Here is a 27,944-nt window from a genome sequence, read left to right as displayed (position 1 = left end):
CCAACTCCCACCCTCTCTTTCGCTGTCTCTCCTGCTCCATGATGGTAAGACATGCTTGCTTCTTCTTTACCTTTGTTCATGATTGTAAGTTTCCTGAGGCCTCCCAGCCATGGTTCCTATACAGCCTGCAAAGCTCTAAGTCAGTTAAACCTCTTTTCTTTATAAATTACCTAGTCTCAGGTAGTTCTTTATAGCAATGTGAAAACAGACTAATAGAAGATAAGAGGAGATTTATTATAGAAATTGGCTTATGCAGTTTGAAAAACCAGAAAGTCCCATGATCTGCCATGGAGAACCTGCGGTGAAGAACCAGGAAAGCTGGCAGTATAACCACGTCTGAATCCAAAGGCCTGAGAATCTGGGAGAGGGCGGTGTAACCTCTGGTCTGAATCCAGAAGCTATAACTCCAAGGTCTGAGGACAGAGAAGTTGGATGTTTCAGCCCAAGGAGAGACAGTGAATTTGCCCTTCCTCTGCCATTTTGTTCTATTTATGGCCTTAGCAGATTGGATGACACCCACCCACATGGGGGAGGGCCATCTGCTTTACTCACTTCACCAATTCAAATGGAGATCTCTTCCAGAACACCCTTATAGACACCCAAAAATAACCTTTTGCCAGGGCTAATATCCAGAATCTACAAAGACCTAAAACAGATTTACAAGAAAAAAACAAGCCCATTCAAAAGTGGGTGAAGAATATGAACAGACACTTTACAAAAGAAGACATACATGAGGCCAACAAACATCACTGGTCATTAGAAAAATGCAAATTAAAACTACATTGAGATACCATCTCATGCCAGTTAGAATGGTGATCATTAAAAAATCTGGTGACAACAGATGCTGGAGAGGATGTGGAGAAATAGGAACACTTTTACAGTGTTGGTGGGAGTGTAAATTAGTTCAGCCATTGTGGAAGACAGTGTGGCAATTCCTCAAGGACATAGAAATAGAAATTCCATTTGACCCAGCAATCCCATTACTGGGTATATATCCAAAGGATTATAAATCATTCTACTATAAGGACACATGCACACGAATATTCATTGCAGCACTGTTTACAATAGCAAAGACCTGGAACCAACCTAAATGCCCATCGATGATAGACTGGACAGGGAAAATGTGGCACATATACACCATGGAATATTATGCAGCCATAAAAAATGATGAATTTTTGTCCTTTGTAGGGACATGGATGAACCTGGAAACCATCATTCTCAGCAAACTGACACAAGAACAGAAAATCAAACACCACATGTTCTCACTCATAGGCAGGTGTTGAACAATGAGGACACAGGGACGGGAGCATCACACACTGGGGTCTGTCTGGAGGAAATAGGGGAGGGACAGTGGGGGGTAGGGAGTTGGGGAGAGACAGTATGGGGAGAAATGCCAGATATAGGTGATGGGGAGGAAGGCAGAAAATCGCACTGCCATGTATGTACCTATGCAACAATCTTGCGTGTTCTTCACATGTACCCCAAAACCTAAAATGCAATTACAAAAAAATAAGTAAAAAAAACATAAAAATAAAAATAACCTTTTGCTAACTGTCTGGGCATCCCTTAGGGCACCAAAGTTGAAACACAAAATTAACCATCACATCTTATAAAAATTATTATAGAAAATTGTTAACAACATCTGACATCAATTCTCTCTTTTAATTAAAAAATTTAAAATTATATATATTTCAACAGTAAACATGATGTCTCTACATAAACTAACCATTTTGCATACTGGAAATAAAATGTTTCCTGCAAAACAAGGCAGTAACTTGTTTAAAGAGGAAGATTTATTTAAGAATCCTCTGGAAAAGTTTTAAAGCCCATTTCCACTCTTACATTCTTACTTGAAAATTCAAAACTCTCTTTTTTAGTGATTTCTAGATAAGATCAGCTTGCCTTGAAGCAGGCTTGGCAAAAGTGTGCTAAGAAAGTAGTACAAGCTCTCTTAAACTAGTCTAACAGAGTAGATATTCCACTGTTAGACATCCATTCCTTAGGGTTTGGTGTTGCCCTGTTTCAAAATGTCAGACCAGTGCTACCCAAAAATGTGACCAATAGAAGAGCAGCAGAGGCAAAATGGTAGAAATGCTGACTCTCGGGTCCTGCTCTAGATCTACTGAGTCAGAACTGCTGTGAGGTAGGGCTCAAGAATATATTTTCCCAAGCCCTTCATGGAACTCCTGTGTCTGCTGACATGTGAAGGCACTGCCCTAGGCTCCTGGGAAGGAACTGTGTTGCACACCTTTTTTTCCCCTCTACAGACCTATTTCCCTGCATTCTCACACTGCTATGTCCTAAAAAGTTGATCTGCATTGGCAGTATCAGCAATATTTTGTGGGGTTTGATTAATAGAAGGTGCCCGGGGAGATGGAATAATATGAAAAGAATGAGGTCAAGATGTTTATTTCTGCCCAAAGCCCATCTTGTAAGGTCATCAAGAGCTGACAGCTTCTTGAACTGAAGGTCACAGCTTCTTGTCAGCCCTCTCCACACAGCTCTCTCTGACTCAGTCTTCCTTCTTTCACCTCTTCTTTAGTAGTGGCAATGACTTCACAACCCCTGCTGATAATAACCCCAGGAAGTAACACTGTCCTTTCTTCACGATTTAACTCCAACCTACTCACAATTTGTAAATAGCCACTTTATGAGATCCTCCTCAAATCACACAGTTTAAGTGTACCAACTTTTCCATTCAGGACCCTGAGTGACAAAACCCATGTTTCCAGTGTCTTGCATAATGATTAATAAATATTTATAGAATGAATAAATGAAGGAAAAATGTACTTGGAAAGGAGTAACTCTTCATGGGTATCGGTCATTAATAACTTAGTGACTTTATAAGATTTTTCAAAAATGCCAGCTAACAGGCTAATTTGAAAGTGGGATATGAAAATACGGGATATGAATTTTAATAGGCATGAGGTCCATAGCACTGTCTTTGAGAAGACTGGCCTGAAGGCAACCTCAGGGCATTAAATGGGAGGTGATTTCTCCTGGCAATGAAGCTCATCCAGTCTACTTATCTTAGTTGCAAAAATAAAAAAGGTCTGCACGGTCACAAAGGAGAAAAAGATGTGGTAGACAATTTTAAAATAATGACTAAAATTTCATAATTTAGCAAGGATGGTTGGTGAGAGGAGAGTATTTTACAGCAATAAATTAAATCCTGGCTCTTATGGGCAGTGCAGAATATCCAACTGGCTCAAGCTTAAGATGTGGCAATGTTAAAACAAAGATCTAGTGTTTGGGATGGAGCCAGGTCTGTATATTCACTCAACAGATATTTTGAAGGATGATTATTTTCTTTTACCAAAGAAGAGATCTATAAATATTAAAGTGCTCTGTCTTAATGGCATCCGTTCATCCTTCTTGTTAACAGATCTGTGGTACATGGCCCGGCGTTTTCCAGCATTAGAAACCATGAAGACCTGAAAGACTGGTAGTTTGGGACCTAGTGCAAAACCCACCCCAGCCCAACCCCATCACCTTATTTTATTTCCCCCAGTTCGGGCTTCCAGAGTCATCTGTAAGTACTTACCATAATGTGAACAAATGCACATAGATGAACAATGAACACTGTCTGTTTAGAGTGATGATATACTGGCTATGTATCTTCTGTATTTTTGAAATTCTTTTCTAAGGACAACTAAATTTACCAATCAGCTTATCCAAGCAGGCAATCCTGGAAAGATATTTTTTTTAAGTTTCCATCTGCCACCTAACGTTGTATATCCAGACCTGGTTCTTTTATCACTTCTTACACTCAAAGTTCTCTCAACACATCTTGATTCAACCCTTCAGATTTCTATTCTGGCCCACCACATGTCAAATCTTGCTAAGCAAATGGGGAAAAAACACTCAACATATCTCTGCCTGTCAACAGCAACATCTGTGTTCAAGTCATTAAAGACTAGAACCTGAATTTCATCCCACTGCTTACTCTCAAATCACACTCTGCAAGGAATGTATACAAGAACTTTCTCTTGTTATTATGGGTTGAGGTATGCGAGGGCTCAGAATCAGGACTCTAAGGTTTAGTATTTTGTGCCTTGACTAGTAATAAAAGTAACTAATTTACAAAAAATTTTTCAACTACATGATGCACATCTTAGCTGAGAAAATGCAAATTTAGCAACTCTGTCAGACACAGCATACCTTCTACTGCAGATGAGGAAGTCTTTCAAGCATAGCCACCAGTATGAAATGCTATCTGGTTAAATTGTTTTAGCCTCAGAATAGTAGTGTCTATAACTGTGCTTAAATTTTTGTACTTCAGTCACTGCAAGGATTATCTCTACTTGAGAGCACTGAATGCCAGTAGATGATATGTTCTTGAAGCAGAAAACAGTTACTAAAGCCAAGACATTCATCGTGCCCAAGAAATGACACCTAGTCTAGGCAGAAATGAGTATGTTTGAGTAGCTAGTAAATTGCAATATTTAAAAACCCATCTGAATAAAATTTGAATGAAGTTGTCATCCTCCCAACCCAAAAAGGTTGATGGAACAGTTGTTTTATATACCATTAAAAGTAAGGCACCAGATTTTAAAATTTAAATAGAAAAGAAACACTGACCATAGCTGGTTGTGTGTGAGGGTTTCATATCTTACTGCCCACATTGTACCAAGTGTCTAAATATCAGATAATTCATCACATGTCATCAGTTTCTGTTGGAAGTTCCAAGATCACTTCAAACAGCAAGTCAAAAACGGGTCTGATCACTTTTCCACTTACTTTGTTCTCCTTTTCTTTGTTATCTCACTGAATGGTAACCTATTTACCCGATTCCCAAAATGAAATTCTAGGTGACATTTCCATCCTGAAACAGTTACCAGGTCTTCTTTCTATTTATATTTCAAAACCATCTCTTCTTCTCAACTGCTAATGTCTTCATTTTGTTCTTCAGAATTTCATATCTGAGTAAGCACAACATTCTTTTAATTAGTCTCCCTGACTCCAGACTGTTTATCTTTCAATTAATTCTTCATGTGTAGGTCAAACTGTTTTTTTGAAAATACAAATATGGTCCTTGGCTTAAACATCTTCCAGTAGCTCTCAAATCTTTAATTGATTGCTTAAACTCCAAACTCCTATTATGGCACACAACTGCTTTGTAAGCTGGCCCTAGCCTGTGGCTTCAGTCTTATGTCTTGCCACTTTCCATCTCTCATTTTACATTCAGAGTATAATGAATTACTGGAGGTTTCATGAGCAAGGCCTGGTCTCCTCGGACTTCACAAACTGGCTTAGATCTCACTTGGAACCACTGTGCCCCGTAAAGCACATTTGGCAATATCTGGAGACAGTTTTGATTGTCAGGACTGAGAAGGGTTCTACTGGCAGACAGTACAGGGCAGTGCCCAACAACAAAGAACTGTCCAGCCCAAAATATCAATTGTTATGGGGTTGAGAAACTCTGCCCTGGTCCTCTTCTTCCCTTTGCTGCAGACACGGTGTCCATTCTTCATCTTGCTTTTAATAATCTAACCTCCCAAGTTTTAGCTGAGCACACAGTCACTTCATTAGACTACAGTCCTCAGCCTCCATTGCAGCCGAGTATACGCCTGTGTGATGTGAAGAGTTCACAGGGTGAGTCTGCTCTCCTTAGTAAGGCCTGCTTAGAAGAGTGACCTTTGGCTTGCATCTAGGAACCTGGATTTCAGGAGGGCTCTCACCAGTCCCCAATATAAGTGGCTCACTGTACCTAAACTGTACAAAAAATATAGCTAATGCTCATATCTTCTTTCCTCTGAGAATCTGGAATCTGGGGATATTCTCAGGCAGGGAGGGCTACATGACCAATCCCAGTTAAAACCCTGGTACCACATCTCTAATGAACTCTCCTGGTAGACAGCATTTTATATTTGTCACAATTCATTGCAAGAGGAATTAAGCACATCCTGGGTGACTCCACTGCGAGAGCACTCTCAGGAGTTTGCAGCTGGTTTCCCCTGGACTTTGCCCCAGGTGCCTTTTCCTTTTGCTTATTTTCCTTTGTATCCTTTGTGGCAATAAATGTTGGCCATGAGTACAACTATGTGGTAAGTCCTGTGAGTCCCTCTAATGAATCATTGAAACTGGGAAAACTCTGGGGACTCCTAACAAAACATGTGACTAAGTTCTGGTCAGTAAGAAGTGAAACAGAAGTCAACTTCTGGATCAAATGCTTTAAATAGGAAACCGTTTGCCTCTCCTTCTTCTTTTCTCTCTTCCTGTACACTGGACTGTGGATATGGTACCCACCAGCCAGCTTTAATCAGATGGAAGAGGGCCATACCCTAGAGCAGAGGTTGGCTAACTTTTTCTGTAAAGAGGCCATACAATCTCTGTTGCAACTATTCGTTTATGCCACTAAAGCAGCCATAGAGCGTACATAATGAATGTTCATGGCTGTGTTCCAATAAAATTTTACTTACAAACTCAGGACGCAGGCCAGATTTTCTTGTAAGCCATAGTTTGCCAATCCCTGCCCTAGAGGACGGAGATAGAAGGAGTTGAAAGACAATTTTCCATGGGTCTTATTTTTCTGCCCAGCTTGTAAGCAGGGGTTCTGAATTATTCTTTTTTTCTTTTTTTCTTTTCTCTTCAAGGGCCATGATATAGCAAACAGCCTTGGAAGATAATAGTAGTATCTTCCTCCAGAGCACTGGGCCAATGTGTTAAGCACTCAGGATAGTAAAAACAATGTCTTTCTCTGGGGCAAAAGTCAGGCAGGCTTACTACCGATTATGAAAGATTTTATTTTCTAAGTTTAGGGTTCCTCTCTCGTATAGTAACCCACTGCCCGTACAAGGTCTCCTGCTCCTTTCAGCGTGCCCTGTGAGATTTGAGCTTCAGGTAACTGGAGCAAATGCTGATATTTTGGCTTCTACTATTGCCTCGACTAATACAGTCTGCTGTTGCTCTGACCCAGGAATCTCATACCTGTTTCCATTCATGAAACTATGACATGTGAAATCATTATCTCACAAGTAGGAAAAAATCTCAGCGCCTTCATGGTCTTGACAGTAGGAACTAGGGTTCCCAAATGATTTAATGATGTAGAACTTCCTACATCCTTGCACTACCTTCCTATGTTGGAATTTTTTACATAATAAAGAGATACATTTGTAACTTGTTGAGGCACTGGAGAGCAGCTTAGCCTGTACCTTAATCCTCCTCTGCTAATTCTTAATCATCCGTTAGTTTCCATATTGGAGGTCATTATCTGCTGGAAGTTTCCTATGATGGAGTCCAACCACCCCCTGCAACACACACACTATCCATCCAAATTCTGGGATAGCCCCCACTTCAATGTTTCCATTGCATTCTATGTGTATCTCTATCAAAACAAGTGCATTTTCTGAATTATTGTCTGTCCTCTTTGTTCATTTGTAAGCTCTTGAGAGCACGGATCATTCCTTCCCCATCTTTAAACCTATTACAGCGACTGCCATGTGGCAAGACTCAAGAGCACATGTCGATGCAGCTGATCAAGCTCATTTCACTTCCTGTGCTTCCTCACTCACACCATGGCGTGCTTGGCAGTCAGATGAGTGAAGGCAGCATCACTTATTCAGTCAGAACTCCACCTGTGCCATTCTCCCAGAGCCTTCCAAGTTCTAATCTACACGTCAAAAGGAGGCTCACTTTAAGGATGTACATTTTTAACTTTAGGGGTACACATATTCTAGACCACACATTTAATTATAGACCACACATTTAACCATAGCATTTAATGCAATGGAACAGGACATATATTTAGAGGATGTTTATACTTCACTTCTAGAATCAGGTAGAGCATTTAAAAAATTTTACCCAGTGAACATTGTATTCATTTATCACAAAACAATACTTCTTCTTGTGTCAAAATAAGGGCACCAGAAAGTTCCAATAATTCAGGTATTATCACTTTGAAAGGTATTTTCTAATATAGCCAAAGGACAAATGACACATAATGGGACTACTTGTCTTGTTGGTGAGGGACAAACTGTTTACTCTTTGGCCAGGTTATCTGGAGTTTGTGCATACTTCAAACATTGTTCCACTCCACATTTTCACTACTCTCTATAATGGAGTTCCAACCAAACACCTACTTATAAACTCTCCTCTGTTTTTGGAAACAGCCCCACCACACATGTTGGAGCTGTAATTTCCTTATGCATATGGTTTCTCTTCCTTTTCCCCATAACCATGTCTGGATGTTTATCCTCTGAGGACTCATCATAAAAGCTTGATCAGTACTGAAAGCACTTAGGTAGAGCAGAGAATTTGTTATAAGGGCAGCCTGTCCTAATCCAGAAATTCAGGCGTGCTCTACAGTCTGTCAACTTTCTTGTAACCAACTGGGCCATTCCCTGTAGTTCAGATTACGCATATCTCTACCCACGTGAATCACTTCTGGTTCTGAATGTTTCCATGGTTCCCATCATGGCTATCTTTCTTGGTATCTGCCTTCAACAGTGAGGTGACATGAATCCCTTGGTAGGTCCCAGAAGGAATCCACAAGACCAGCCTGTTACTGGTCTCAGGATCTCCTGAGGCTGCCAGTACATTTCCTTTGGATGTCAATTATTGACTGCTTATTGGCCATTCATTTGAAACAGAACAATTAATAGAGGGATACTAAAACCTTCTGAAACCCAAGATGAATATATATTGAATGTATGAATACTTTTTAGTTGGATCTTATCTGACTTGACCATTCATAAGGCAGAAAGAGTAAAGGTTATAGGAAAGTCGTGTATCAGGGTCTGGGCAAATCCAGGTGTAGAAATGGATCTGATCACAAACAGACAATATCAACCATAATTATATATAATTGTTGGCCAAAAAAAAGCGTTGTGTTGTTGAAGAAGCATATAGTGTTTTAGCTGGAGTTTATGAAAACTAGAAGTATTATCCTTAGACCCAAAAGGTAGAGATTAATGGGGACTAACAGATTATCTGAATCTGTGGCAAACAGAAATCAAACTTTCTTAACACATACCATGTAAAAAATAGTATAAGATGGTGAGGCAACGTGGTTTGAAATTAAATGATCTCCTAAACAAGACAAATATGTTACACAAACTAACCACCTGTTTAAACTTGTTGAAAGTGTCCTCTGCACTGCTGGAGTTGACATACCCATGCTTGGTGGCACAAAATGCTTGTTCTTGTAGGCTAATTGACACTTACTAGCATTATGCTTTGGCCAAGTTAGTTGGCTCCCACAGCCTTTACTTCACTTTTTCTTGGAAAATGGCTGAAATCCAAAAATTTTCTGTAATTTAAGGACTACTAAGTTCATCTGATACTAGTCAGTAGGAAATAAGGTGTGGAATGTGCTGGGGTCCCTGGACTAATCTGGCTCTTCTGTCCAAGGCTTCTTGGATATTTACCACATTACATTTCTATCTTCAACTGGAAGGGATAATAAACTGTCACTGAAAGAATATGGTAACACAATATTAGAACAATCTCATTTCCAAGAAATGTATATGTTTTGTTATGACATGGGTGGGTTCAGTGGAAACATGAGATAGTCTGAAGTCTTTCTTTCTATCTTGTTCTGTGTCAAGAGGATTTTTATACAATTGTACTTGAATAATTTGCTATTAAAGAATAGAACTATTTTGTCTGAAGATTTATCCCTTCCTGCTAACTTTCTTGGCTTCATTTCTACTTTTGCAGGAGCAGGTTTAGCAGAACACCTCACTGATCTCCTCTTGGGCTTTTTCTTTGCCACCCCTTCTGCTGAGTTGACCTTCCTTTTGCGCATGGGAGCAAAGGATAAACAGGCAAAGCGGCTAACCAAGAAACTAAAGATTTACCTGCACAAAATGGAGAAGGTAATATTGAGGAGACTCCAGGCTCTAATGAAGCCAGAGAGAAAGAAGCCAACTCTGGTTAACATCGTACACCCCATCTTATCGGTGGTCCCTGTCTCCCTTCTTGTACAATCCAGAGTACTATTTTTATCAACTATGCAAGTTTTTAGTAGCTCTAGAAGCTTTTTTTAAGAAAGAGGAAATCCCACCTCATCTGTCTTTTTTTTTTTAATGTAAATTTTTTTAAGTGGTGAAAACATTAGCTAGTTATTTATTTTTTGGTACAACCAGAAAATAGTGTGGGATATTGGATTATGGGAGGCCTTGACTGTTTTGAGTGTCAGCTTAACATTCTACAGATAGGGGTTAGTTCTTATATCCTCTAATACTAAGCATACTAAATGGCAATATGGAATCACACTCCTGCATTTAATGTCTTGAACATTATTACTTCTATTTCCTTATTGTTTTTTAGATTTATTTCCTAAAGAAAACTGCTCCTTGGCCCGGCGTGGTGGCTCAAACCTGTAATCCCAGCACTTTGGGAGGCTGAGGCAGGCAGATCACGAGATCAAGAGATCGAGACCATCCTGGCCAACATGGTGAAACCCCATCTCTACTAAAAATACAAAAATTAGCTGAGCATGGTGGCGTGTGCCTGTAGTCCCAGCTACTCGGGAGGCTGAGACAGGAGAATTGCTTGAACCAGGAGGCAGAGGTTGCAGTGAGCCGAGATTGTGCCACTGCACTCCAGCCTGGAGCCTGGTGACAGAGTGAGACTCTGTCTAAAAAAAAAAAAAAAAAAAAAAAATTCCTTGATCATGGCTCTCCCTGTCAGGATTGTGTACACTCTGTTATATCTTTGGTTACAATAGTCCCATTTTCCTAATAACGTTGTTAATGTGTCATTTAAGATAGAAAATTTGAGTATGTAGTATATATGCTATGAAATTGTGAATTGGTGGGATGTATGAAACAGCTTATCAACATTTGAAGATACTGGTACTTGATAGCCTCTTCAGGAAAATTTACCTCCAAATTTTAAGCTAGAAAGCTACTGGAATGACTGTGTGAAAAATTACAATTCATGGCTTTTTAGATTTTTGATATGTATGTTAAGAATTATGTACAAATTGAAATGTCTATGTGCTGATCCTCAACACAGCCAATAACATCTCAATTATAAAAGAAAAAAAAAATAGAAATCATCCAAATATCATAGTTTCAAGGGAGAAGAGAATGTTGTAATTGACTGTTATCTCAGTCATAGTTATAGAAGGAAAAGAAAAGTCATTTCATTCTCAAGAAGGCTGGGACCAGGTTATGTCCACAGATCTTGATCATGGACAAATTTATTTGTATACTCCTCTTCTGATATTGTGAGAAAATGGCAAGGTTATATAATTTTGACTTTTGAAACAATTTAAGAAAAGAAATCTCAGCCTCCAAGTAATAGAATCCATTGATAGCAAAGTATCTACTAATTCACTTAAAATTATTTTGGAAAGAAAATAGAGGAGGTTTTTTTGTGGAAATGCCCTTTTGATAGGCATTTGTCTCTTAGAGTTGTACTTTTTATTAACTATCTTATAAAACAATTATTTAGGTCTTGGTAAAAATGTAGTCTTCCTTGATCAGAAACCCAAATTCCCTTTAAAACTATATACACTCACAGCATAAACATTTCCTAAACACTTACTGTATTCTGGGAATTGTTTTAGGCATTTGGTTTGAGTGTGGGGTAGGTGTAAAATACAAAGAAAACTAAGATAAAGTTCCTTCCAAAATTATGGAAATATGCTATGATAAGGTTTAAGGTGTAGGTATTTTAAAGTGCTATGGAAACAGGTTAACAGAGTATTCACCTGCTGTTGTGGGAGGAGTTGGGGGTTTAAGTTTCCTAGTGGGGTAACTTCTGAACTCATCCTCAAATAATGAGAAATAGCTAATAAGGGGTAACAAGCATGGGAGGACTGGAGCACACCTCTCTAGATGTAAAACTCTGTGGTACCTTTTGAGAAACGCAGATAGTGTGCTATGGCTGGAATCAAGAGTAAGTAGAGGAAATGGCAGACAGGATCAGAATGAAGACCCAAGTTAAGAACTTTGGGCCTCAAAGCCCAAGGATTGCAAATTCAAACGTTACAGGGCAAAGTTTAGCAAACTACATCCTGTGAGCCAAACCAGCCCTCAACCTGTTTTTGCAAAGTTTTATTGGAACACAGCCAATCTCATTTGTTTATATATTATTATGGATGCTGTCTTGGTCACTTTCTGTTTCTATAGCTGAGTACCACAGACGGGGTGATTTATAAAGAATAGAAGTTTATTGGCACATAGTACTGTAGGCTGGTAAGGCCACAGTCAAGGGGCCACACTTCTGATGAGAGTCTTCTTGCTGTGTCATACCATGGTGAGAAGGCAAGAGCATGCCAGCTCAAGTCTCCTTTCCTCTGCTTATAAAGTCATGCGTCCCATCATGCAGGCTCCACCCTGTGACTTTCTTTAATAATTACTACCTCACAAAGGCCCTACCTCCAAATACTATCAGCATGAATTTGGGGATTGTTTTCAACACACAAAATTTGGGGGACACATTCACATTGTAGCAGATGCTTTAGCACTATAGCAGCTGTGTGGAGGATTTGTGACAGAGACTGCATGGCACAAAAAAACTAAAGTGTTTATTCCCCGATTGTTCACAGGAAAAACAAACACAAGTTTACCAACAGCTGTTTTAGGACACATCACTTGGATGAACGAAGCAAGCTGGGTGGAAAGTGTATGTCCTCTGTAGGGCCTATATGGTCAGAGAAATTTAGATCCACCCAGAGAAGTTTGATCCAGGGTCTTTCAGAACACTATCTCACTGTCCCTCTCTTTGATTCCTTTCTCTCCATTGCATGCATGCAGTTCTGATGCTTTTCTGCTCTGATGTGTCACATGTCTGTCTTTTCCTCTCTGTCCCTGCCTCTACTATCTTCTGGACTCACTTGTCTTTGCCCATATTGCAGAGGCTGTGGTCCCTGGCTGGTCTCTCACTCCCTGCAGTTAGGTCCTTCCTGGGCACAGATGCCAGTTTTACCTTCCTATGATGCTCTATGCAGCAGAAATATTATTTGATGGTTTTTTGTTCCTTATTAAATCCATTCTAGATATTTGTGTAGGGCTTTCAAGGCTCCTGAAACCTGTAAAGCCTTGATTTCCCCAGTTTTATTCCTAAATATACTGCGGGAAATAAAATAAAACTGAATCTGGATTATTGTCTTATGCATCACTATGTACATTATTTCTTTTTTTTTTTTTCTTTTTTTTTTGAGACAGAGTCTCATTGTGTCACCAGGCGCCAGGCTGGGATGCAATGGCGCGATCTGGGCTCACTGCAACCTCCTCCTCCTGGGTTCCAGCGATTCTCCTGCCTCAGCCTCCTGACTAGCTGGGACTACAGGCGCGCGCCACCACGCCCAGCTAATTTTTGTATTTTTTAGTAGAGACGGGGTTTCAACATGGTCTCGATCTCTTGACCTCATTATCTGCCCGCCTCGGCCTCCCAAAGTGCTGGGATTACAGGCATGAGCCACCGCACCCGGCCTAAGTACATTATTTCTACCTATCTGAATGAATTCAGATAATTTGTTTTGCCTATAAAGCCTTCATTATCCACCCACAATTAAATTTCTACCCATCCTACAAAGCCTAGCACAAATCAATTTCTATTTGGAAGCATTAAAATTCTTACAGACACCATTGTTCTCTTTTTAAGTTCTACTTCCACAAACTGGTTATCTGCCATCCACAGTTTAGGCCTTCATGACATACCACCTTGCCTTAGTAGATGTTCCTTTGTATGAATTATTTTATCATCTCACATCAGGTCTAAGTCTCTCGAGATCAAGGCTCTGCTTCTGCCTTTGTAAAGCAGTGAGCTTAACATAGTTATATAGCGTGTACTCAGTACATACTTGTTGAATGGTGGGTTTTTAAACACTGTAGAAGTAAAAAAGAAAATAGCGAGCACCGTGATATAATGGGAATGACTGATGTAAAAATGAGTAAGTGTGGTGGCTGAAGACTCCTGATGGATTTTAATGTTTCTACCACAAGAAGTTCTCAGAATGGCAGGCCTGTAGTAGGAGTTCCAAAGGCAAGCGCTCCCTGGCTGTTCCCTTCCCTGAATTCTAAAGTCCAGTATAAAGTCAAATTCAAAGGCCTTAAATTCCCTGTCCAGAAAGAAAATCCAAGTTCATATTGCTTGAGAAGTCACCTCAAAGGACAGGCCCCGGGCTTTCACAGATGTCTTCAGTGACCCAAACACAGGATAGGACATTCCACAGGAGTTCTTGGATCCCAGCATAAGGTCATGTAGGGTGAGTCACATGGGGCCTGAGAAAAACCAGATGCTTGGGAAAGAAGTAACAGGACACACTGAAAATACTGTACGGTCTAGACTGAATGCTTCAGTGGTCTCAAGATAAACAAAGTAGGCCAAGGGTGAAATGTGTGTGCTCAGTCAGCTTTCCCCATGAGAGTTCCAGCTCCTATCTTCAGGAAACAGCTAAGATGCATTTATGCTACCACAGGCAAACTTGGCATGTACTTTACTCACTTTCTTGCAGCCTGATTGGTATACTTAATTTTATAGGATGACACATTCACATCACAAGCATTTTCTCAGATTCCAGGGCTTGATCTTAGGACATATGGAAAGAAACTCTCTGCAGGCATTTCCTTCCTGCAGAAGGTGCTAACTGAGGTGCCTGCCTCTGCTGAGGAAGGATGGGTGTTACAGAGCTCTGCCCGAGCTATTTGCTTTCCTCAGATGTTAACCTGGGTGGATCAGTGTTGACTTTCAGCATGTTTACCAGGAACAGATTTGCAAAGATTGAGGAAGAACTAGCTGGCTCTAGGAGATGCATGAGCTCAGAGCTTTGGCTGCTATATGCAGATGGTGTCAGAGAATGTAATCATTCAAGCAGACTTGACGAATCATCAGTACAAATCCTCATTTGACAGCCTAGGAAAACAATGCTCCAAAACTAGTGCTTGCAAAATCACCTGTCAATACTGCTCCCTTCCCATCAAATTGTATGGATCCACCAACACTCTGGTACTGTCAGAACAAGGGCTTCGTTCAACTGGGCTCATCTGTATTGTTCCCTTCCTATCAAATCATATGGATTTATCCAGCCTCTAGTACTATTCAGAAAAAGGCCTTGTTCAGCTGGGTTCACCAACCTGTGTATAAGATATCGCCAGAACATTGTCTTAGGCTTCCCAGGGAGCTTCCTGACTTGGCTTTGTTTCTAATCATCCTGTTTCTGACCCTCACTTTGATGCTTTGCATCCTGTTCCACTCAGCCCCACTAGCAAATCAACTTCTTGATTTATTATTTTTAGAGCTACTTAACTGGACTTTTAATTAACATTCTTACTCCTGATTGTCCCATGCAAGCCTCTGTTGCCATCCTTCCAGGATGCCTACCCCTTCACCATGCACACACACCTTCAGACTCTTCTCCAGGGCAGCTCGGATTGAAGATGAACTTCACAATCTCATCTTTATTATGATTTGGCTTGGGAAGGCTCTAATAAACAGTTCTTCAGAAACACGTGTATAATTAAGTTATATCAGACAGGCAAAGTCTTATTTCTTAAAAGGTCCAAACTGTCCATCAATAATTAGACTACTGTAATGTTTAGTCTAATTACTGACTGGCCAAATTAATATTGAAACCACCAAACCCTTGAGGACCACAGGAAGCAGGTGTCAGAGAAGGCACCTACAATTGACCTCAGTAGACAAATACACTTTTGACTCTGAGAAAAATCCATCTTTGAGATCCAAAGCTTACAAGTGAAATTCAAAATTCAGCTTGTCATCTATTAACAGTGACAGCATACAGAAGTAATAAACATAAAGGAAGAAATATAATTAGGCTTATATGTACAAAATCTTTGGAGGGAAATTAGGAGCAAGTATGGCCTCATGAAGACAATGTAAGTAAATGTTGTGAGCACTAAAACATGCCCTTTAGATTGTCAGGTTTTCAGGCAGCCTTATTCAAATACCTGAGCCTGTACTCCCAAAATAAGTTCAACTTTTCAGGCCTATGAGCCTTAACATGGGGAGTTAAGGACAGTAAATAAGCAGTAATGTTTTTTCTTTGTTTTGCTTTGTGTTGTTTGTTTATTTCACCCAATACTGCCTCTATGATGGTTCAGTCTGTTCAATAGAAAAGAAAGCATTTTATAATTTCTTACCATTGGACTCACGATTCTACTGTGCCTTCTGTCCAGAAAAACTCCCCCTCTAATCTGTTTTTTTTTTTTTTTCAAATCTAATGACCCTGTGAAGGACAGATCAAGTCCTACCTCTTCTTGAAGCCATCTATGACCATACCAGCTAACCATGTTTTGTTTTGTCTTTGAATTCTTATATTGCTTATTGTCCATAGCAGTCCTCTGGCATTGCTTGATTATATAAAGCAAATGCCTAAGCTCATGAAAATTTACCTGAAGATACAGATTAGCATAAAACTTCACCTAGTATTGCTCTCTATCAAAATGTAATTCTTTATTTTGTCATTTAAATTTAATATCTTAATAATATCTCAGTTCTAGAATTAAAAATTACTTCATTTAAAGAGGATACCAGGAAAATGCAGAGGGGAAGCAGGAGGATTCTATCTTCCCTTGTAGGCAACAATTGAACTGGCAGAATCTGTCTGATGTAACTATTTTGAAACTTGAAGTCTATTAAAGGCTTAAAATATCCATAGGAGGGCTTGGATGAAAAATTGCAGTAAATTTCAGTCAATTTCAGCTTTTAGCACATTGGCAGCTATCCATCCCCCACCTCTTAGCTTCATGGCAAGAAGCTGTGTATATGTTCCTGGAGCAGCATGTAAAGAGTTAGCAGAAGCCAGGGTGGGCATAAAAGGATCCTGTCCTTCAAATATCAAGGATATTGGATCACTTATTGCTGCTTCTGATCAGAGAGTAGTGAACAAAGAGGTGGAATTTAAAGGGCTGATGCCCTTCCCCCTCTTTATTTTTCTCTTTTTTTCCTTTTGGGAGCCAGACAGTAAAGAATAGGACATTCCAAAACAACTGCATATATGGGAAAAATTAGAAAGTGACTTCACATGCCCAGGGAAAGGCTCAGAAAAGACTTGAGAAGACCTTAAATTTACATCCAGGCTGATCCTCAGGCCAGAGACAACCTACAATTTTTAAAAACTAATAACAATAACACAAACCTGGGAAAGAGAGAAAAACTCATTCTCAGAATTACCAGAATATTAGATTCAGAGCCAGGCACGGTGGCTCATGCCTATAATCCCAGCATTTTGGGAGGCCAAGGTGGGTGGATCACGAGGTCAAGAGATCGAGACCATCCTGGTCAACATGGTGAAACCCTGTCTCTACTAAAAATACAAAAATTAGCTGGGCATGGTGGTGTGTGCCTGTAGTCCCAGCTACTTGGGAGGCTGAGGCAGGAGAATTGCTTGCACCAGGAGGCGGAGGTTGCAGTGAGCCACGATGGTGCCATTGCACTCCAGCCTGGGTAACAAGAGTGAAACTCCATCTCAAAAAAAAAAAAGAAAGAAAAGAAAAAATATTGGATTCAAATGTCCAGGTTTTAACCAAAAAAAATTACAAAGCACACAAAGAAACAGGATACTACTGACCATTCAAAGAGAAAAAAATATAAGCAACAGAAGCTGTTCCTGAAAGAGATCTTCTAGATAAAGACTTTAAAACAATTGACTTGTAGCTGAGCAAAAGTAGATGTGGAGAAAGTCAAGAAATGAAGTATAAATAAAAGGGAAATACTGATAAACATATACAAAACCTAGAAAGAAACCAAAAAGAAATTTTGAAGCTGAAAAGTACACTAACTAAAATGCAAAATTTGCTAGAGGGAGTCAAAGGTAGATTTGATCAGATAGAAGAATTAGTAAACTTGAAGAGGACAATGGAAATTATCAAGTCTGAAGAACAGAAAGAAAAAAGATTGAAGAAAAGTGAAGGAGCCTCAGGGATCTGTGGGACACCATCGAACAGACTAACACACACATTGTGTGAATTCCAGAAGCAGAAAAGAGAGAGAGAGAGAGAGAAGGGGGCAGAAAGAATATTTGAGGAAGCAATGGCTAAAAACTTTGTGAATTTGTTGGTGCTAAACATCCAAGAAGTTCAGTGATGAACTCAAAGAAACTCACACCAAGACACATTACACTCAAACTTGCAAAGGACAATGAGAGAATTTTGAAAGTGACAAAAATAGGTGGCTAATCACATACAGGGGATCATCAATAGGTTTATAAGAAAATTTCTCACCAGAAACTTTGGAAGCCAGAAGATAGTGGATCATATATTCAAAGTGCTAAAAGAAAAAAATAAAACCTATCTACTAAGAATCCTGTTTCTGGCAAAACTGTTGTCCAAAAGTGAGGGAAAACTTAAGACATCCCTAGATAAACTAAAGCTGAGAGAATTTATTACCACTAGACCCACTCTTTAAAAAAATGATCAAGGGAGTCCTACAGGATAAAATAAAAGGACAATGGATGGTAACTCAAAGTCATGTGAAGAAGTAAAAGTAAGTCTGTGAGCAATTAGAAAAGCTAGAATTGTAACAACAGTTTGTAACTCCACTTTTTTGTTTACACCATGACTTAAGAGACTAATCCATTCAAAATCAGCTTAAAAATGAGAACTATGGTATGGTAACTTCAGTTTGTAACACACCACATTTTGTTTTCTACATAATTTCAGAGACTAATACATTTAAAAGAATTATTAGTATATATTTTGGGGCACACAGTGTATAAAGATGTAATTTTGTGACATCAATAATTTATAGAGGTGAGGACAGAGTTGTAAAGAAGCAGTTTTTTATGTAACTGAATTTAAGATGGCATAAATTCACATTAAAGTGTAATCACTTTAGGATGTTAAATTTAATCTCCATGGTAGGGGAATTTAAACATGAGAAAAAAATTAAACATTTTACCATAAAATAATAATAAATAGTGAAATATAGAATAAAAATAGTGAAATATAAAATAATAAAAATAGTGAAATAATAGAAATAAATCTCTTACCAGTAATTACTCTAAAGTAAATGTATTACACTTTCCAATAAAAAAACAGAAGCATGGATGAAGACATGTGATCCAACTATATGCTATCTATAAGAAACTCACTTTAGATCCAAAGACCCAAATAGATTGAAAGTGAAAGGATGGAAAATAATATTCTATGCAAATAGTAACCAAAAGAGCAGAAATGGCTATACTAATATCAGACATTTTCATATACTAATATCAGAATGTGTATCTCAAAATACACATTCAATCAAGAAGATTATGAAACACAAGGAAATTTTATATTCATAAAAATATTAATGCAACAAGAAGATATAACAATAAATATGCACCTAATGATTATCAAAGTATAGGAAACAAAAAATGACATAATTGAAGGCAGAAACAGACTGTTGTACAATAATAACTGGAGACTTTATTACCCCACTCTAAATAATGACTAGAACAACCAGACAGAAGGTAAGTAAGGAACAAAGGAGTTAACACAGTAACAGATATATACAGATTATTCTATGCAACAAAAACAGTACATGTGTTTCTCTAGTGCACATGGAACATTTTAAAGGACAGACTGTCTGTTTTACCACAAATTAAGTTTCATTAGACTTAAAAAGGCAAGTATCATACAAAGCATCTTTTCCAACCACAATTGGATAATGCTAAAAATCAATAACACAAGTAAATTTTTTTTAATTACAAATTTGTGGAAATTAAATGATACAGTGTTAAACAGCTAATGGATCAAAGAAGAAAACAAATGGGAAATTATAAAATTCTTAGAGAAAAATAAAAATGAAAACACAATATACCAAAACTTACAGAACACAGTGAAGGTCATATTAAAGGGGAAATTTTTTAGCTATGAATGTTTACATTAAAAAACAGGAAAGATCTTAAATCAATAACCAAACCTTACAACAAGTAATAAACTAAAGGAGAAAAAACTAAACCCAAAGCCAGCAAAAGAAAGAAAATAATTAAAAATTAGATCAGAGATAAACAAAATAGAGAAAAGATAGAAAAGCAACAGAAAATATCAATGAAACCCAAAGTTGATTATTTGAAAAGGTCAATGAAATTGACAAACTTTAAGCTAGATCAACTAAGAAAGAAAGAGATGACTCAGTTTACTAAAAGCAGAAATAACATTGGGGATGTTATTCCTGATTCTACAGTAGTGAAAAAGCTTAAAAGAAAGTACTATGAACAATTTTACACCAACAAATTAGATAACCTAGATGAAATGAACAAATTTCTAGAAATGTAAAACCTACAAAGACTAAGTCATAAAGAAATAGAAAATCTAAATAGGCCTCTAGCTAGTAAGAAGATTTAGTCAGTAATCAAAAATCTCCTGACAAACAAAATCACTGGATATGATGACTTCATGGGTGAATTCTACCAAACATTTAAATAACTGATACCACCACTTCTCAAACTTTTCTAAAATAATTGGAGAGAACACTTCCTAGTTTGTTCTATGAATTCAGCATTACCCTGATAATTAAGACAAAGACACCATGAGAAAAGAAAACTAAAGATCAATATTACTTACGAACAAAAAGTATAAAGTCCTTCAACACAAAAATTCTCAACATAATACTAGCAATCCACAATAAACAGTATATTTAAAGAATTATACACCAAAACCAAGTGGGATTTATTTCTAGAATTCAGGGATGATTCAACATAGAAAAAAAAAAATGATCAATGTAATACATCATATTAACAGAATAGAATTTAAAAACACGTGATCATCTCAATTGGTGCAGAAAAAAGCAGTTGAGGAAATTCAACATATTTACATGGTAGAAATATGCAACAAAGCGAGAATAGAATAAAACTACCTCAACACAATAAAAATCAGTTAAGAAAAACCCACAGCAAACATCATACTCAATGGTGAAAGACTGAAAGCTTTTCCTCTAAGATCAGGAACAAGATAAGTATGTTCAGTTTCACCATTTCTCTTTGATATAGTCCTGGAAAACCTAGCCAAAGCAATTAGGCAAGAAAATAAATACATAAATAAAAAATATTCAAATTGAAAGGGAAGAAGTAAAATTCTCTCCATTCACAGTTGATATTATGCTATCTGTAATGCTAAGGAGTCTACAAACAATTGTTAGAGCTAATATATGAGTTCAGCAAAGAAGCAGGATACAAATCAAAACACAAAAATTAACTGTATTTTTATACACTAACAACAAACAAACTGAAAAATAAACTATGAAAACAATCCCATTTACAACAACATCAAAAGGAATAAAATACTTAGAAATTCACCAAAGAGCTGAAATTCTTATACAATAAAATTACAAAATATTGCTAAAAGAAATTAAAGAAGATGGAAATAAATGGAAACATATTACATGCCCATTGATTGGAAGACTTAATATTGTTGAGATGTTTATACTACACAAAGTGGTTTTCCATGCAATCCGTATTAAATCCCAATGACACATTTTGCAGAAATAGAATAATCTATCCTAAAATTTATATGAAGTATCAAGGAACCTTGAATAGCTAAAACAATCTCTAAAAAAAAGAACAAAGCTGGATGACTCACACTTCCTAATTTTAAAACTTACTGCAAAGAGAGAATAATAAAAACAGTGTGGTACTGGCATAAAGAAAAACATGTAGACCAATAAAAGAGAATAGAAAGTCCAGGAAAAAACACTTACATATATGGTTAAATGATTTTTGACAGGGTGCTAAGGCCATTCTCAATGCAGAAAGGATAGTCTTTCAACAAATGAGGCTGGGAAAATGAATATCCATGTGTGAGAGAAAAGCTGAACCCTTACCTGACACTAGCTACAAAAATTAACTCAAAGTAGAAAGGTGGTTACCAGAGGCTGAGAGGGAGGGGAGGAAATAGAAAAAGGGGAGATGTTGATCAAAGGGCACAAAGTTTCAGTTAGGCTGGAGGAATAAGTTTTAGTGGTTCATAATTGTACTGCATAATGTTAATGATAATGTGTTATGTATTCCAAAATTGCTAAAAGAACAGAATTTTAATGTCCTCACCACAGTGATAAGTTGGTAAGGTGATAAATATGTCAGTTAGCTCCACTAAATCTTTCTACAATATACACAAGAATCAAAACATCACATTGTACCTGATTAATATATATAATTATTTGTCATTTAAAAATAAATTAATTTTTAAAAGAAAGTTAAAAAGGACCCTCAAAATAGCTCAAAAACCTAAATGTAAGACCTAGGGGGACAATGTCAAGGCATTGGATTTGGCAATGATTTCTTAGATATTTTAGGTTGTTGCAAAAGTAATTGTGATTTTTGCCATTAAAAGTAATAACAAAAACTGCAATTACTTTTGTACCAACCTCATATTACCAGAGGTACAAACACAAAAGAAAAAATAGACTTCATAAATATTATTTTTAAATGTGCATCAGAAGATAACAGTAGAGTAAAAAGGCAACACACAGAATGGAAAAACAAATCTGCAAATCATACATCTGATACAGGATTAACAAATATATTGAGAACTCCTACAGCTCCAACAACAAAAACAACCCCATTTAAAAATGGGCAAAGGACTTGAATAGATATTTTTCCAAAGAAGATATACAAACAACTAATGGGTACGTGAAAAGATGCTCAACATCACTAATCATAAATGCAATTCAAAACTACCACGAGATACCACCACATACCTGAAACAAACAAACAGAAAATACAAACTTCAGAAAATAAGAAATATTACAGCCACTATAGAAAACAGTATAGTGGTTCCTCAAAAATTAAAAATGAAATTACCATCTGACCCAGCAATTCCACTTCTGGGTATATACTCAAAATAATTGAAAGCAGCTGCAGCAATTAAAAAGAATAAGTTCATGTCATTTGCAGGGACATGGATAAAGCTGGAAACCATCATTCTTAGCAAACTACCATAAGTACAGAAAAACCAAACACCACTCACAAGTGGGAGTTGAACAATGAGAACACTATGGACACAGGGAGGGGAACATCACACACCCAGGTCTGTTGGGGAGTGGAGGGCAAGAGAAGGGAGAGCATTAGGACAAATACCTAATGTATGTGGGGCTTACAAACTAGATGATGGGTTGATAGGTCCAGCAAATCACCATGGCACATGTATACCTATGTAACAAACCTGCACATTCTGCACATGTTCTCCACATGTATCCCAGAACTTAAAGTAAAATTTAACAAAAGAAAAGAAAAAACAATGAATTGAAAGCAGCATCTTGAAGAGATTACACCTATGTTTCTAGCAATCTTATTCACAACGGTTAAAATGTAGAAGCAATCCAAGTGTCCATCAATGGGATGAATGGAAAAGCAAATAGTGGTATACACACAAGGAAATATTATTCGGCCTTAAAAAGCAAATAAATTCTGACAAATCCTACAACATAGATGAAACTTGAGGACATTATGCTAAGTGAAACAAGTCAATCACAAAAATACAAATACTGTATGACTCCACTTATATGAGCAACTTAGAAGAGTCAAAATCATAGAGACAAAGTACAATAGTGGTTGCTAGGGAATGGGAGTATTAGTCCATTCTAACATTGCTATAAAGAACTACTTGAGACTGCTTAATTTATTTTTTTATTTTTTATTTTTTTAAAGATAGGATTTCACCATGTTGGTCAGGCTGGTCTTGAACTCCTGACCTCAGGTGATCCACCCACCTTGGCCTCCAAAGTGCTTGGATTACAGGCATGAGCCACTACGTCCAGTCGAGACTGGTTAATTTATAAAGAAAAGAGGTTTAATTGACTCACAGTTCTGCAAGCTGTACAGGACGCATGGCTGGGGAAGCCTGAGGAAATTTACAATCATGGCAGAAGGTGAAGGACAAGCAAGGCATGTCTTCACATGACCAGCAGGAGAGAGAGAGCAAAGGGGGAAGTGCTACACACTTTTAAACAACCAGATCTCTTAAGAACTCAGTCACTATCACAAGAACAGCAAGAGGGAAATCCACCTTCATGATCTGATCACCTCTCACCAGGTCCCTCCCCCAGTACTGGGGATTACAATTCAACATGAGATTTGAGTGGGTACACAGAGCCAAACCATATCGAGGGACAGAAGCATGGAGAGTTACTGCTTAATAAACACAAAGTTTCAGTTTTATATGATCTAAAGACTGATGGAGACAGATGACAGTGATGGTTGCCCAACACAATGAAAACATTGAATACCACTGAACTGTACAGCTAGATTTCAAACTTTTCTTCAGCTATGAGAAGGTCTGGCAGCAATGGGCCCTCCTGATAGCAAAGGAAAGAACACTCCCTTTAGATGGGGTCAGCACTCTCTGGATTGATATAATCCTTATGTCATTTGTTCTTCCATCCTCTTTCATTCAGCTTGCTTCATTTTCCTTTTCTGTCTTATTTCCACAACCACTTAAATTTGCAAGCTTCCTCTGCACTCAATTGTTTTTAACCACTGTTTAATCTTGTTTTGCTTTATTCAAATTTAATAGCATCTTAGAATCTTCCTCTTGTCTTCATTTTATTTATTTTTTATTTTTCTCCGGTCTTCACTTTAGGTGTTGAAATTCACCTACTCAGCTCACTGGTTGCTGAGTGTCTTCAGGACTTCAAACAGCAACTTCATTTCAAAGCTCTTAACTGTTTACATTAAAATAATCTATTATGTTAACACTCAATTATTCAAATACTTCTAATTCACTATTTTCTCTCTAACCTTTTTTTGTAAGAGAATCTGACTTCTGATTAATATTGCCTCTTTCATTCAGTTTTGCTTAAGTTAGAAAAAGCAAGATGGTAACAGCACCCCTGCCCAGGTTCCTAAACATTGGAGAGCTACTGATTTTTCAATTAAGACTAAAAGAAGTCTTCTGCAAGTTTGAGGGTCACATTGGTGTTTCATATTATAGTAAGTCAGCTCTAGGAAGCAAGAACTGATGCCTCCATAGACCAGAAAATTGTCATGAACTTCTCTTTACATGGGACCTAAGGAACTAACCTGGCACTCATGGAAAGCTAAACCTGGGAGACTAACCGTGCAGCTCAGCAAATTCTCTCCTTGATCCACACTGTAAATATGCAATCAAATCTCATGACACTGTAAGCTAATGGAGTTCAGCTACTAGAAGGTCTTTGGAGGGCAATCAGGTGCTATTAAAAATATGCTAATGACAGCTTGTGATCTAGCAGCAGGACCCTAGGATTTGGGGTTGGCATGGCAACTGCCAGCAGATAGTTCACACAGAACAGGAACAACTGAAAGAATTAGAATGAGCTGCTTAAATGCAAGTGTTAATGAAAAATGTGGAGCACAATCAGAAAGAATGTTTGGTGCCCTCAGTGGCAAAAACAAACAAACAAACAAAAACACATACATACAAAACACAAGACCTAAAAGTGAAGTGAATGCTTTCCACTCTGCTATGGTAATCAAAGGTCACAGCAGCCAGACATTGGGAAGAATTTAGAATTTAACTTGATGATTTTATAGAGAACCGTGACTTTGTTAAAATATGTGTGTTTCATATGTGAATGACAGAAGTGTCATATGTGTGTCTCCTCACCAAGGCTGAAAGAAAAGTTCTGACAGGGAACAGCTTTTAGCAATCTACTCTATCGAAGGCAGTACAGATGGTTGTTTTTGCTTTTAGCTTAACTGAATGTCAAATGAAAAAAAAAAATGGGCTTCTTCTCATACATATATCCAACACATAGCAAGAGGTTGAATTGGGGTTTGCATCCAAGTGCACATGCGTTACTGGGCAAACACAATGCATGTTTAAGTGTGCATGCCCCCATGTGCATTCCTGTATTTTAGGTGTGCCCTATACTTTTTCCCATCTCTGCCTGATGCTGGAAATTTCATAGCAACTCAGCCCCTGACAATATGGGCTTGAGACCACAAAGAACAAGATTCTTTCCTGTTTTCCCATTGCAAAGCCTAAATGCCATTGTAAATGATTTTTCCTGGTGGGATGTATTAATACAAAAAGACAGGCTAAGTTCACTGTACCCATTAGCCTTGCAAACCCTTGTGGCTGAGGGCAGTGATTCAGAGTAAAATAATGTGGAAGGAGCTGCCGGAAACAGGCAGCGGTGGGATGACTCCAGGAAAACAAAGGTAATATATCTGCATCCAGCACAGAGGCTCTCACATGCCAAAGATGGAAATGAAGCTGTGAAAGCAGAAAGCAGGCATGCACATCTCTGGGGGCTAAGGAAAAAACAAGACAGAGAGGCAGACAGACCATGAATTAAATGAGGTTGGGAATGCAGAGAAGACAATGGGAAAACTCACGAAAGCTCAAAGAACAATTTGTATGCAGAGGAGTAGGAGCAGAGCAAAGAAGAAATTCAACTCCTTAAGGATATGTGTTTTAATCCACACTGTCCTTAGCCTAGCCTGAAACCCCTGCTTGGGAAAAATTTTGTCGTTTGAAAAATAGACTTTTAAAATGATAGGCATAATTTCCTTGTTTTAGTCACTTCCTTCCTTCTCTTTGATACAATAGTCGCTTAAAGAAAAACCAGGGAGAAAAGCTGGTGGAAATGCGTGCAGTTGCAAACAATTGCTATTGTCCTAGACATGTTCAATCTAGCAGAGACTGACTGGTGCTCTGCTGCTGAGAGGATACAGTTAGATATGCTGTCACAGAAATAACACCTGGGAACTAAGGTCTGTGGGAACAGCATGAAACATATAAAGTTTGGGACCCTATTTAAGAAAAACGATACAGAATTACAAAATTGTACGAACACTCTTAGAGAGTTGGAAAGAGCCTGGGAAAGTAAGGGGCCTATCAGTTAATATCCGTTATTTACCACGTGTTACCATGACAACACCTGCAGGGATGGGGGAGCACCTTTCCAATAAGGGGTCTTTAGTCAAAGAAAAACACAGGACCATTTGTTTTTTCAAGACACAGCCTGCACTTAAAACACCCACATTGTTGTCTGCTCATTAGACTAAATTCCGCATCCTGTACTGCTAATAGCACTTCCTGAGGAAATGGGTGGGAATTCCAAGATAGTATCACTAAGAAACGAAGTGACTTTAAGGTACCAAGCATATTTTTAAGGGATGCCTAAATGACTGTAGTATTTCATCTAAAATAATATACAATCTCTTGGTCTTGCAGTAGATCTGATATTGATGTGTATGGTACGAAATGAAAGAAGACAAAAGGTTTACCTTGAATCTTTCTTCTTTTTTTTTTTTTTTTTACTTTTTGAATGGTTTTATTTTATGTGCAAATAATGAACAGATGTTATACCCATTAATTCTACTTTCCAAAAATAGGAGCTTTTTAAAAGAGAACCATGTAACTTTTAAAAGGCATTGGGATTCCTCTGCTTCTAGATCATTGGTAGGCTAGAAAAATAAAGTTTGTTCTACCAGGAATCACAAGTTGGAACTGAGTATTCTCCAAAGTGGAAATTCTAGAGTGTAGTGTCACTCCAGGCAAAGATTATTCAGGTCTCATCCCCAACATCCAAAACTACCTATGAGAAGGGTTAAACCAGGTCAAAACAGTCCAGCACAATTAGGCTTCATCAAACAATATCATTATGCTCTTCTGAGATGCAAATAAACCAAAACAGGAAATACTAAAATCAAAATAGTATTTGACACTGTCATACAAATTGTTATTTCCTTGTCATATCCCCTCTTCTATAACATTAATAAAGGGATATTTTACTGCAAATAATATTTTATTTTATTCATCACTAACCATGAATTTTTGCCATTACTTATTATACAAAGGCTGCCCTGTGCCATTATCCAAATGGAATAAGCATTTTACATCCACAATTCACTTCTATAGTTATAAGCAGAATTTTCATGATTTACATAAGTACATCTGTCAGTGAAGATTTAACACTGAGATGCAGTGTAACATCAGTAATATCTGATGTTTTATAGATGGCAATGTAGAAAAGATATATTTTAATCATTTTTCATTTAAGTGACCTTATGTAAAAAATAAACTAATAATTTAGCAGTTCCAAGTGTCCAAAGGGCATTT

General features: G+C 37.8%; 1 long non-coding RNA gene across 2 annotated transcripts in view; it reads left to right on the top strand.

Moving 5' to 3' along the window:
- Positions 1 to 11,495, top strand: part of LOC105731972 (uncharacterized) — an 80,890-nt gene extending 69,395 nt beyond the window's left edge. For both annotated transcript variants that reach the window (XR_010342623.1, XR_001110860.3), the window contains 2 exons: positions 3,386 to 3,532; positions 9,661 to 11,495. This is a non-coding gene — a long non-coding RNA (uncharacterized LOC105731972). The remainder of the gene's footprint in view (positions 1 to 3,385; positions 3,533 to 9,660) is intronic.
- The last annotated feature ends 16,449 nt before the right edge of the window (positions 11,496 to 27,944 follow it).

This window comes from Aotus nancymaae, unplaced genomic scaffold (genome assembly GCF_030222135.1).
Source record: "Aotus nancymaae isolate 86718 unplaced genomic scaffold, 86718_ANA_hifiasm-v0.15.2.pri h1tg000014l, whole genome shotgun sequence".
Classification (NCBI taxonomy): domain Eukaryota; kingdom Metazoa; phylum Chordata; class Mammalia; order Primates; family Aotidae; genus Aotus; species Aotus nancymaae.
This window is presented reverse-complemented; position numbering and strand designations above follow the sequence as displayed.